A 13277-nucleotide genomic window follows, 5' to 3' on the forward strand; every position below is an offset into this window, starting at 1 on the left:
TTTTAAAGAAAGATATTGGTGACTACAATTTTTAGCTCCTTATCTACCTGAATTTTATTAGTTTTTTTACCCCGAAGACATCTCTTGTTTAATCATGTTTAAACGATCTGTTTAAGACCCGTGGTATAGATATAAACACAATAGTCCTTTAATGTAGTGAAACCAACTTCTGACAGACAGAGGACAGAACAGACATCCATCCACTACTGCTTAAGCTGCTGTCCTGACCTGAGAGAGGACCACAGCTCGGCCGAGCCTATTTGCTGATTGGAAGCCACTGCCGTGCGCCCTCCGTGCGTATTAACGTCGAGCAAGCAGAGAATTGCAGAGCAGCGCACAATTGGAGAGGCCTTAGACTAGATTAAAACTAAGTACCTTAAATCTGTTTTAATGGCTGTGTTTACATCTCCTTCTTCTTCGTCCCTTTAAAAAAGTAATCAGGTTTCGCAAGCGCTGAGAAAACCACCTCATCTTGCCAGCTGGAATAGGTCCAGTTTAAGCAAAAGAATCCCCCTCCTCCACCTGTTTTTTTCCCTGTCTTTTTCTTTTTTTCTCTGTGATCATCACTGGCATTTAGCACAGCAAAAGAACATTGCAGGAGCTCACTGGCTTTTTTTTTTTTTTTTTCTTCAGTACTGGGGATGGAACCCAGGGACATTCTACCTCTGAGCTACACCCCCTGCCCCATTTTTATTCTTTATTTTGAAACCGGGTCTCACTGAGTTGCAGAGGGCCTCACTAAGTAGCTGAGGCTGTCCGTGAACCGTGATCCTCCTGTCTCAGCCTCCCGACTGCTGAGATTCTAAGTGTGCGCCACCACGCCCGGCTTAGTTACCACTTTTTAACATTTTCTTCCTGTTACAAAAATGGGAAGATTGAGAGCGATGTCCTGCTGCTGTAACAGCAACTAAGCAAGAGACAAGCTCCTTGTGCCTCTTAATGACTTCTATGTCCTCTCCCTCCCCTCTCTCATTTCACAAAACAATAACCATGAGAGAGAGAGGGAGAGAGAGCGCGCGCTCACTTCATGCTAAAGAAATTGAGCCAGGAGGTGCACGACTGTGTTTGTAGGTTAGCGGTCCCTGTGTTCTCTGAAGCAAAACGCTACCCATATCTAGCTGGATTATTGGTAAATAAACAAGGATGCTCTTTGTACAACTGTGGAAAATACCGTTTCTATTGCTCAAAACATTACCGTCAATGATAACTTCACCGCTCCCAGGGAGCTCTCTGCAAGTGCTGGTAACACAGAGGACCATGGCGCGTCTGTCAAAGAAGGCAAAGGAAATTCTTTCAGAAAGAAAACGCTCACATTTTACTCCATTTGGGGAGGAAAAGTGTAGACATTGAGAAAGACACCTTTTGCTCATGTCTCAGAAAGTCAGGGGCGCGATGCAGCCGCGGTTGACCCAGGGTGGCGTGGATGTTAACTGGTAATGAATGAAGCAGATGAAGTCAGAAAGACTGGGTAACGCGATAAAATCTTAGTGTTAGGATTTTCTGCATTTACTCAGTCTGTTCCTTGGTCTCTTCTGTTTGATATATATGTATATTTTATATAAAATATATTTTAATATGATATTTTTATATTATATAAGATATATAATGTATTATGTACTTATATCTCATACTTATTAAAATTTTTCTAAATAAATTTTTATATTTTATATTTATAAAATTTTTATATTTTTATATTTTATATACAAATATATTTTTTCTTGCCTTCTATGGCACCATGGTTTGGGGAAAAAAATGGGTGAGTCAGGTCAGGGGAACGGCTGCCAGGGTCTCTGTGTTTGACTTCAAACAAGTCACAGTGCGTTTCTCAAAGGCACAGCCTGGCCTGGTGACATCTGTCTTCTCTTCTGGCTCTGAGACATTCGAATTCATGTGCCTTTCCTTAGGAAGCCAGGAGGGAAAGAAGAATTCTTTGCAAACAGCAAGGCAGGGGCAGCTGGCGTGAAGAAGTAAGTATCAGCTAATTTGAGAAGAGAGCAGAGTAGGCTGAAGGTGTGCTGGGCGTGGGACAGGGGCTAGGGCGAAGTCAGCCTCCTGTTTACTCTCTTTCTTGCCTGCAGAGAGTCCCACCCATAGCGCCTCATGTATAGTTCCTTTAGGTGCGCATCTGGTCTTTCTTTAAAAATGTTTGATTCTCTCTTTAATTTCCCATGTACTTTCTCTTTGGATTTCTCAGCTTTTTCTGAGTTCTTTCTTTCAAGATAAAGAAGGGTTGTGCTCTGAGCATGTTTATTAGAATTTGTTCTCGGAGCTGGGCATGGTGGCACACCCTTGTAATCCCAGCACTTGGGAGGCTGAGACAGGAGGATCACAGGTTCGTGGACAGCCTCAGCTACTTACTGAGGTCCTCTGCAGCTTCGTGAGATGCTGTTTCAAATTAAAATATAGAATAGGGCCCAGAGTGTAGCTCAGAGGTAGGAAGCCCCTGGGTTTCATCCCTAGTAACACACATACACACACGTGCGCGCGCGTGCACACACACACACACACACACACACACACACACGAATTTATTCTCATAGCTATGGCTGAAATTGGACTAGCCTCATAGAATTGGCCTTTCTTCTAAATACTTTTTGCTGTGACTGTTAGGATTTACCACAGTATTGAGGCTAGACTTTATGAAAAGTAATATTTTGTATTGATTTCATTTGAATACTTATTGAAAGATCTTGATTTCTTAAACTTTTAGAAGCTTACAGTTTTTTTTTTCCTTTTTTTAGTATTGAAGGTTGAACCCAGAGGCATTCTATCTCTGAGCTACACCTTCTCCCCCACGGGCCTATTTTATTTTTTATTTTGAAATAGGATTTTACTAAGTTGCTGAGGCTGGCCTTATACCTGCGATCTTCATATCCCAGCCTCCCAAATGCTGGGATTACTGGCATGTATCACCATACCCGGTTAGAAGCCTAAGTTTCAAAATGGGTAGGCCTAAAATTCTCTCACATCTAATTATACTTTAAAAAAATGAATGTGCATCTGTGACTGGGAGAGTGAACTTTTTGCTAGTAATCCAAACTGGTGCCTTTTATTATTAAAAGAAAGCAATTTCAGCTTTTAACATTCTTTGATGAACTAGGAGTTCCTAGAATATTTCTATGGAGTCTATGGTTTAACTGGGTAATTATGTCTCTTGAGTAGATTATATTTTTCTTTCCATAATTATGTTTTGCCCAAGAGACTGGAAAAGCTTTAAACCTCTCTTGGGTAAAAATGTTCTTCCTCTCTTTTGTGTTGATAAACTCCAAATCTTCCATGCCTGACTCTGCTCAAGGGCTGTAAGGGAGGGAGTTCTTGAAGTTATGTGGTGCCGACTGTGATTTTTCTTTTCCTTTAGAAATCAGTTTATGTATTACGAGGGGCCCTGAGAGAGCAGCTCATTTTTGAGATGCCATCAGAGAACAGTCTCCTGGAAAGAGCTTTGTTTATGGTCTGTGGTCTTCTGTCTGCAGTCACATACTAACATTGCTCTTGTGAGCTGTCCTGGGTCCTATTGCAGGGCCGTTAATTTGCAGTGGCTCAGAGGGGATCAAGGTCTTGAACGCAGAGACAGTTTCTTAGTCTGTTTCATTATTCCAGTCCAGAAATAGTTTTTTGACCTGAACCAGACAGTATACTCTTAGGGACAAAGATGACTCAGCAGCCTTTCCCAGCAAAGATTATAGGCTCATCAGTTTACTGTGGGAAATTGTTTCCCAATAGCTTTCTTTCCACCTCCTCTCTGTCTTTTACTGGACAGCAGGAGACATGATTTTAATTCTCTCCATGTTCTTATTTATTAATTCAAAGCAAGCATTTGTTCTGAGGTTCTAAGATTATGCTAGGCCTAAAATAGGACACCCCGCCCTAAGGTGTTCAGAGTCAAGTCTAGGAAAATCGAGGATAATAGGGTTTGAAATTTCATGTAAACATTTGATGTCAGTTCACAGTAAGTTAATGCTTACTGAATGTCTGCTGCCCCTCAGCATAACCACAAGACATGGACAAAAACCAGTCGTAGTTGCTCTCAGCTTGCTGAGATAGAAACCAGAGGGATCAGCCAGGCCCTTGAGACAGAGAACACAGATCCTGTGATGGCCGAGTTGAGACTGGGAAGGGATTTCGCCCAGGGGAGTCGGTGGGGAGAGGCTCTTCCAGTCGAGAGGACAGCTTGGGCACAGACCTGAGGCCTCTTTGAAGGATCACGGCTAGCCGGTGTGAGCCGAGCACAGAGAGGACCAGCGGAGCGGAGCCATCGGCCGCGAGCGTGGCTTTGCACACTGGGACCATACTGTCTAGGTTCTTGTTTGCTGGGCTCAAGGGGGCTCTGTTGCATCCCACAGACAGCTGAATGGATTCGAGCAGGTAAGTAACAAAGCTGTCAGGAGCTGGGAGGCAGTAATTACTTTAGACATTGTAGAAACTAATCTTTCATTTTCGTAGGTGGAGGAGCTAAGCCCCAGAGCTGCACTAGACCCATCCTGCGGTCGAATGACTAGTTTGTGTCTTTTCGAATACGTCAGCCTGCTCTTCCTGTGAAGGAGCCACAGGCCAGAGCTCAGGAGTGGCTCTCGTGGGGATGGCAAACAGGGCTCCATTCCTGTGGACAGTATAGAAATGGGATCGAGGCGTTGACATGCAGGAGGGAAAAGAGACAGTAAACAGATGCCTAAGCTCGACTTTGGGCCTGGGAAGCGAGAAGATGGTGCCACTCACGGAAGTGAGGAAGTCAGAGAGAAGCTGGTTGGGACTCATCACGGTGCGAGAGGGTCAAAGGGCTGAACACAACACGACAGTGGAGGCCTTTGAGTTTTAGAGGGTGACAAACCACCAGTGAAATGTAGACATCTGCCTGCAAATGGGGGAGAGTTTCACTTTCTCAATAAGCTCTCCATTTTCATACCTGTGTAGGAAAGCAGAAAATCAAGGTTCTTAGTCTAGAGTCTTCCTAGGTACAGAGTATTTGGATCGCAACTCTGGCTGGCTTTCCTAAGACGTATACCCAAGTCTAGGTCTTCTTCCTAGTTCTGCTGCTGCTCTTAGAAACCGTCAGCTGAGATGCCAAGGTTCCTGGTCAGTAGTAGGATTTCAAATAATGCCATTTGGAATGCAAGCTTACCGACGGGCAAGTGATAGATGCATGGCAGTAAATATCTTGGGAGACAAGATGATGATAAATGTACATCAGTTTTAGAAGTAGTTAACCTGAGTTGGGCGTGGCAGTCCATGCCTGTAATTCCAGTATCAGCTGAGGCTAAGACAGGAAGATCGCAGGTTTGAGGCCAGCCTCAGCAACTTAGCAAGGCCCTCAACAACTTAGTGAGACCCCATTTCAAAGTTAAAAAAAAATAAAAATAGGGCTGAGGGTGTAGTTTAGAGGTAGAACACCCTTGGTTTCAATCTCTACCACAAAAAAACCAAACAACAACAACCAAAAATCTGTTCCCTACAAACATACTCCTTTGGGGACCATTTTCTGAACAGAGAGATCAGAACTGAAGGGCCTCATTATTTTTTTTTCAGGACTTCTATAGAATAGCAGCTCCGTGGACAATAACAAACATAGTCTGATGAAGTCCTCTCCTCTCTTCTCTAAGAAGAGAGCGCTGTCACAACATTCTTGACCTGTGATGCCCCGTGGCTTGAACCCTGGAGCTCGGGGTCAGAGCTTGTTCTAGCACATATTTGCTGACAGCAAAATTAGCTCATGTCTCTAGTGACTTCTTTCCTCCAGGGAAGTCCATGTGCCTGGCAGAAAAGGTGCACGAACGGCCCAGATTGGTTTGTAGGTTAGAAAATCCATCTCTAAAGGGCGGATTCCCGTCTGTATTGCGTGGCTTAAAAGAATGTGGGGGCTAGAGGTAGTAAGTGATTTGAAGATGGGCACGCCTCTGTTTAGATTAATATTATATCATACTATATATATATATTTAGCATCATCTTTTCTTAGAAGATATTAAGTACCATGTTTCTCTTTTTCTTTTCTTTCTTTCTTTTTCTTTGCGGTACTGGGGATGGAACCCAGGGGCATGCTACTTCTGAGCTACACCCCCAGCCCTATTTTTTATTCTTTATTTTAAACGGGGTCTCACTGAGTTGCAGAGGGCCTCACTAAGTAGCCGAGGCTGTCCGCCAACCGCGATCCTCCTGAACGCTGGGAATACAGGTGTGCGCCACCACGCCTAGCCCTTAATATTTTAAAATCCTCCACATTCATGTTTCCGCAGCTGGTCTCTGGCTATGTATAGCACTGTAGTTGTCGCCTGCACCACAGTCTTTCCTTGGTTATATTTAATGGTTCGCTTTCTTCCTCACTAGAATTCCTTGAAGGCAAGAAAACGAGCTTAGGTTTTTTTCTGTCTTATCCTTACGATGCTGAGTGAGACTGGTGTATAGTAATCTCTAAGACACACCCGCTGGCCGAACTGACCCTAGCGCGGACCTGACACCGATGGTATCGAAGCTTGGCTTCAGATGTTCCTTGAACTCTACTAGTCTTTCTTAACATTTCTGATATCATTCTGCTCAGTATAAAAACAGCTATCTCATAAAAAGAAAGAATATTTAGATTCTACTCAAGAGCTGGCTATGGGGGTGCACGGTTGTAATCCCAGAGATGGGGGAGGCTGAGGAAAGAGGATCACAAGTTGGAGGCCAGCTTGGACAACTTTGTGAGACCCTGTCTCAAAAACTAAAACGGGAAGCCAGGGGTGGTGGCCACGTTGTAATCCCCGCATTCGGGAGGCTGAGACAGGAGGATCCGGGTTCTTAGCCAGCCTTAGCTACTACTTAATGAGGCCCTTTGCAACTCAGTGAGATGCTGTTTCAAAATAAAGAATAATATAATGAACCAATAAAAAATTAAAAAATAAAATAAAGGAAAAAGAAAGAATAAAAAATAGGGCCGGGGGTGTAGCTCAGAGGTAGAATACCCCTGGGTTCCAGCCTCACTAGCAAATCAAATCAAATCAAATTGAAATTAAAATAAAAAATAAAAATATAAAAATAAATATAATAAAAATATATTATAAAAATAAAAATAAAAAATAAAAAGGGTTGAAAGTATAGTTTAATGGTAGAGTGCTGAGTTTAATCTCCAGTACTGGGGAAAAAAAAAACCCCAATTTATAATACTACTGTAAGAAGAGGAGCTGTTTGGTAAACATCACATCTCACCGATCAGTGGACTGGTGCTGCTCTGCCTTGTTGGGGTGGACTGAGCATTATACAACATTTTTCATAAAAAATACCGTGTTTTGACTTTTGTAAGCCCGCATTGGTATCCTTCAGGAGGAGCACTGTAACGGTGCAGTGCATGGCATTGCGGCTGACTATGGTGCCCAGAACGTGAGGTTCTGGTGGGGATGGGGTGGGCACATAGCTGTCCAAAGTTGTCAAACATTTCTCCATTAACCTTCATAAAAATGGGCAAAATGGGTCACAGCGCAGAGACCAGCTTATCTTTATAACTCGCAGACCACGTCTCTGGAGTCTTCACCAGCGTCAGCTGTGAGAGCGGAGGTCGCAGTGCAGCACTGCCGGCTTCTGCTGCGGATGGGAACCGGGGTCGACTTGCTAGACGCCGCCAGAGACCAAGAGATCCTTCTGTGTCTCTGCTTTAAGCATGTGTGAATGCCGTGACCTTTTGATCACGCTTTCTTCTTGTGCTTCTGAATAAATTACAACAAAAGTCATATTCAGCCAGGCGTACCCAACTCTTTGAAAGAAATCTTTTCTGAGAACTACTTTTTTTTTTTCCTTTTCCATATTTGATTTGGTTCTGATCGTGATTTTCCCTGCGTGACGTCTGCCTCACTGTTGTGTGAGCTGGCTGGCAATGGGAGAGAAGAGATAATTCAGTCAGCAGCCTGGAAACCCTGGCTCTCTAGTCCTCCCACCAACAGCCGGACTTTGGACGAGTCACCTTCCTTCTCGGGGACTCGGGGCTCTCACCCACAAAAGAAACACATTGCTCTGAATTGTAGGGTCTAAATGATGTCCCTGGCCCCTTTCATGTCTCTGATTCTAGCTGGCTTTCAACAATGTTTAGGAATTATTAGCCAGAGCCGGGTGTGGTGGCGCATGCATGTAATCCCAGGACTTGGGAGGCTGAGACAGGAGGATCGCAGGTTCGCGGACAGCCTCAGCTACTTAGTGAGGCCTTTCGCAACTTAGTGAGACTCTGTTTCAAAAATAAAGAATAAAAAATTGAGCTGGGGATGTAGCTCAGAGGTAGAATGCCCCTGGGTTCCATCCCAAACACCACAAAACAAAAAAGAATGATTAGTAAGATAAAGTGGAAATTTTTGGAAAGCAAGAAAATTCCCACTGAAATAAAGATCCTTCATAGGAAGCACCAAGAACTGTCTCTAAAGAAGGTTTTGCCCACTAGCTTCCCTGGATTGCCAAAGAAGAGGGTTTTCTTTTTGGCGGGGGGAGATAGCATTGTAATAGTATACCCTAGGTCAGAAAATATTTCCATAATCAAAGCATTGACCTAAAAGAGGAGCGCACACATACATTTATTATGTAAATATTTATTGAGCACGTACTGTACGGCTGGTGTTGAACTAGATTGTGAGAATACAGCTGCTCACATGACAGCCCTCATTCGCATGAGACTTACAGTCTTCTGGGAGAGACAGATAAATACATAGGGTAATTACAGATGATGGTAACTGCTGTAAAGCAGACAAAGGCCGGGTGTGTTGGACGGGGTGGGGACCTCCAGTGGTTACGGGAGGCGGGCATGGTCTCTCAGAGCAAATGGTGTTCACACTAGGCTTGAGGGATAGGAGAGTGGGCAATACACAGACTCCAGGGAGGAGCATCTCAGGAACATGAACCCGTCCTGTGATGGGAAACTCTAAGAAACACTCCGGGAGATGCCTTAGACAGAGGTAATAGGGTCTCAGGTGAGGGCTGCGTCAATAAAGAAAATGGAGTAGATTTGAGATACTGAGATGGAGCTGGCAGGCCATCTACTGATACAGAGGACTGTCGGGAAGGACTAGGGTATTCTGGAGAGAGAATCCAGAGTTCTGTTCTGAACGTTCTGCGTTTAAGCTGCCGTTGAGACATTCCGGGCGAGCCGTCACGTAGGCATACAGACCTGCAACGCGGGACAAAAGTCAAGGCTGCACTCGGGAATGAGCGAGTCACTGGTGTAAGTAGGTGGCATTTATGCAGGGACCTAGATCACCTTGGGCACTGGTTCCCAACCCTGCCTGCACATTAGAGCATAGGGTGAGCTTTTAAAAATATACATTTTTCTCCAGGACCCACCCCTGGAAGTTCTGTTATAATTGATCTAGGGTAAAGCTGGACGTCCAAAGCTTTCAAGTCTCCCTAAGGGATTTTCTTATCCAGCCAGGCTGGACGGACCACTGCTTTAAAGAGAAAGTGCAGAAGAGAACTCAGGGCTGAGCTTTTACGTAACGAGCATCTCGTATAACACAAGGGTTTCGCGTTCTTTCTAGCTTCTTCCTGCTTGGAAGAGCTCCTCTCTGGCTCTTTGGTTGTGGTTTTAGTCCTTCCTGCAGTACGGCAGAGAACCCTGTTCCTGATTGAAGTCAGTGTGTCCTTTGGCTCCCACATTTTTGACTTCTGAAGGGATTGCTCAGGGGCTGAGGATTTAAGTACATCTTCTTTCAGCCTGTCATTTGAGTGCACACTGATGTGGTTAGTGGTAGCAGGTACTTGTCATGGTTGAAAGGTGAAGAACCTGTTTGGCTTTTGCTTTTCATTGTACTGTAAGGATTTTGTTGTGGTTGTAGTGGTTGCTATGAGGGACAGATATCTACAAGAAAACTGTGTATATTTATATATGTGCGCACACCCACACCCACACCCACAGATGATGGGTGTTCTCTGAACTCCTCGAGATTGTCTGTAGACACTTGATAACTTGAAGATAATTTCCAGAAGGTCATTAGAAGCTTTTCAAATGTCAGCTGCTCTTAGGAAATATTCAAGGCAGGAAATTTTCAATGGTGGCCCAACACTGGCACCCGGGTACTTGGGAGGCCGAGACAGGAAGAGCACAGGTTTGATGCCAGCCTCAGCAACTTCGTGAGCTCCTGTTTCCAAATTAAAAATAAATGAGAGTTGTGGATGTAGGTTGGAGGTAGAATGTCCCTGGTTCAATCCCAGAAACACACACACACACACACACACACACACACACACACACACACACAAATTTTCCCCCACACTTAACAGTGCTCTTCCAAGTCCTTTATTTTTGCCTACAGCCTCCTATCACTCCCTAAAGCACCAAGCCAAGAATAAATAATAAGCACTCGCACATCCACATACTGAGCTCATATCTCACGCAGTCTCTGTAAAAACCCTAATGAAAAGGTTGTAGAAAGCAGGGGCAGAGTTCATTAAGTCGTCTTATGAGCCAGGTCCCACATAAAGTCACAGAGTACAAAGTAACCGTGTAAGATGGTGTAGCCCTGCCCAAATATGTGGCCTGTTAAAAAAAGAAATAGCTTCCAGGGACAATTCCATAAGCTTTCTTGTTAGTGTTTACAGCTGTATCAGTACCATACCAGTGTGTGTGTGTGTATGTGTGTGTGTGTGTGTGTGTGTGTGTGTGTGTGTGTGTGTAAAAGAGAGGCAGACTTCAGAGATCTGTGACACGCACATTAAAATGGCCCGTGACACTTGTTAGACCCAGCAGGATGTATTTAGTGATAGAAGTTTGGTGAGTGAGACAGTAGCTATTTGTTTAGGGGAATGGGCGAGTTATTATTAACTTTGTGATTGAGTCTGTGCTACAAGTTCTGTTGATGCTGGAAACCAGCCTGGGGCCGGGCGTGGTGGCGCACGCTTGTAATCCCCGCGCTTGGGAGGCTGAGACAGGAGGATCGCACAGGTTCGAAGCCAGCCTCAGCTACTTAGTGAGGCTTTCAGCAGCTTAGTTGAGACCCTGTTTCCAAATAAAATATAAAATAGGTTTGGGAGTATAGCCCAGAGGTAGAAAGCCCCTGGGTTCCACTCTCAGTACAGAAAGAAAGAAAGAAAGAAAGAAAGAAAGAAAGAAAGAAAGAAAACCAGTCTGGGCACTCCACAGGGCTAGTTCTTAATGTTTCACTCTATGATCCAGATGTTTTTAGTCCTCTGTAGCAGCTGGGAGAGGAGGATAGAATATCAACATTGGTGGCGTCATCACATGACAGACTGGGGCTGTGTCTTGGTCCAGGCTTGAGGTCGTCAGTAGTGGGGGCCTGAATCATTTCATCCATTCACACCTTATTAGCAGAGGTCTGGGGGATGTTTGGGGTCACCTCTAAAAGTCCTTTCGGGTTCTAGAAGCAATTTGTAATCTGATAAAAAATTATAGATAATGAGGCAAACGACCACTAACACACAATTTCCCTAGTTTTCCTGGACCTTTTTCTGCCAGGTCTAGTTGTTCCTACATTAGAACAGATGCCCAAAACTTGCACTGGCAGGAAATAGGGTGGTGGGTGCATTTCAGTTAATGGGCCTAGTTGGAACAACTTGGCTGAAGAGGCAGCCGCACTCATATTACCCAGCCTTGGCTTCCCAGTCTGTTTTCTTTGGGCTGGGTAGGCAATGAAAAAGGAGACAGGAAAATACATTTGGGGGCAAATAAAATAAGGAATTTGTCTTCTGAAGACAGCTTATAGTTGGGAAATTCTAATGTTCAACTTAACCCTATCCTGATACATTTGTCTTGTCCTGCGGAGAGAAGAGAATGAAGGGTTTGGGGTTCTGAAGCATCCTGAAGTAAGGGAGAAATCCCACTCACCAAGGCTTTCAGTACTGCCCCTTCGAGATGGTTTTCTTCGATGAGCAATAATCCTCATCACCTTAGTGTTTCTTCAAAGTGCAAACCCTTAGTCTTCATCTCCGTGGCTCTTCCTTGAACCAGCTTCAAACACTGAAACATTTTTTTCTAACTTGTTGGGAAACACGTGAGAGGCCCAGTGGCCAGAAACGTGGCAGAGGGAACCCAGGGTGTGAGTGTTTGGATATTAGACTTTGTAGCCGCTCACCGAAGCACCTCTGTGTAGCTCCAGGACGCTCTTCTGCACCCTGCTTCTCCTGTATTTTTGTTACATTTACACTAGGGTGCTGTTATCTGTGCTCGTTTGTTAAGTCTGATTTGATGGTTCTGCTTTGAGTGTATATATACTATTCTCTCTCTCTCTCTCTCTCTCTCTCTCTCTCTCTCTCTCCACACACACACACACACACACACACACACACACACACACACACACATATTATTTTTAAAATTTTTTTGGTGGTACAAGAGGAAGAACCCAGGGGCATTCTACCTCCGACCTATACCCCAGCCCTATTTTTATTCTTTTTTTTTTTTTTGGTGGTACTGGGGTTCCTGGAAGCCCTTCTACCTCTGGGCTACACTCCCAGACCTATTTTTACATTTTTATTTGGAAACAGGGTTTCCTAAGCCAGTGCGTGCGGCTGGCTTCGAACGTGCGCGATACTCCTGTCTCTGCCTCCCAAGCGCAGGGATTACAACTGTGTGCCGCCACGCCCGGCTCCTATTTTTATTCTTTATTTGGAAACAGGGTCTCACAAAGTTGTGGAGGGCCTCACTAAGTAGCTGAGGCTGGCCACGAACCTGTGATCCTCCTGTCTCAGCCTCCCAAGCGCGGGGATTGCAAGCGTGCACCGCCACTCCCAGCTCTGAGTATATTTTATTTTGCATTAAAATTATAAATTAAAATCCAGAATTTCCTAAGGTTTTAGATTCGAATAAACTAGAAGAAAGGAAGTTTTTTTTTTTAACCCAAAGAGTATTTTTCAGTTTCTTCAACAAAATCACAGCAGTAGATTAAAACAAAAAGCAATTTACTCTTTCTGTGATTTGACAGAGTTTGTATGCTTTTGGGTTTTGACAGATCATAAAATATCCAGATCCTCTTGGAAATTTTTTTCCTTGCTTGTATTTGTCCTTCCTTCCTTCCTTCCTTCCTTCCTTCCTTCCTTCCTTCCTTCCTCTCTCTTTGTCTCTCTCTCTCTCTCTCTCTCTCTCTCTCTCTCTCTCTCTCTCTCTCTCTCTCTCTGTGTGTGTCTCTCTTTTTCTCTTAAAAGAACTTTAGCTGGGCGTGGTGGCACATACTTGTAATCCCAGCATTCAGGAGGCTGAGGATAGCCTCCGCTACTTAGTGAGGTCCTTTGCAACTCAGTGAGACCCTGTTTCAAAATGGGGAATAAATAATAGGGCTGGGGGGTGTCGCTTGGAGATAGAATGTCCCTGGGTTCCATCCCCA

The 13277-nt window shown here is 44.3% G+C and overlaps 1 protein-coding gene across 1 annotated transcript in view; it reads left to right on the forward strand.

Annotated features, from left to right (window-relative positions):
* The window catches only part of RUNX2 (RUNX family transcription factor 2), a gene marked incomplete at both ends in the record, with an annotated part of 220112 nt that overhangs the window by 146125 nt on the left and 60710 nt on the right, over positions 1-13277 (forward strand). The window lies entirely within an intron of this gene.

This window comes from Muscardinus avellanarius (assembly GCF_963383645.1).
Source record: "Muscardinus avellanarius genome assembly, chromosome: 8".
Taxonomy (NCBI): domain Eukaryota; kingdom Metazoa; phylum Chordata; class Mammalia; order Rodentia; family Gliridae; genus Muscardinus; species Muscardinus avellanarius.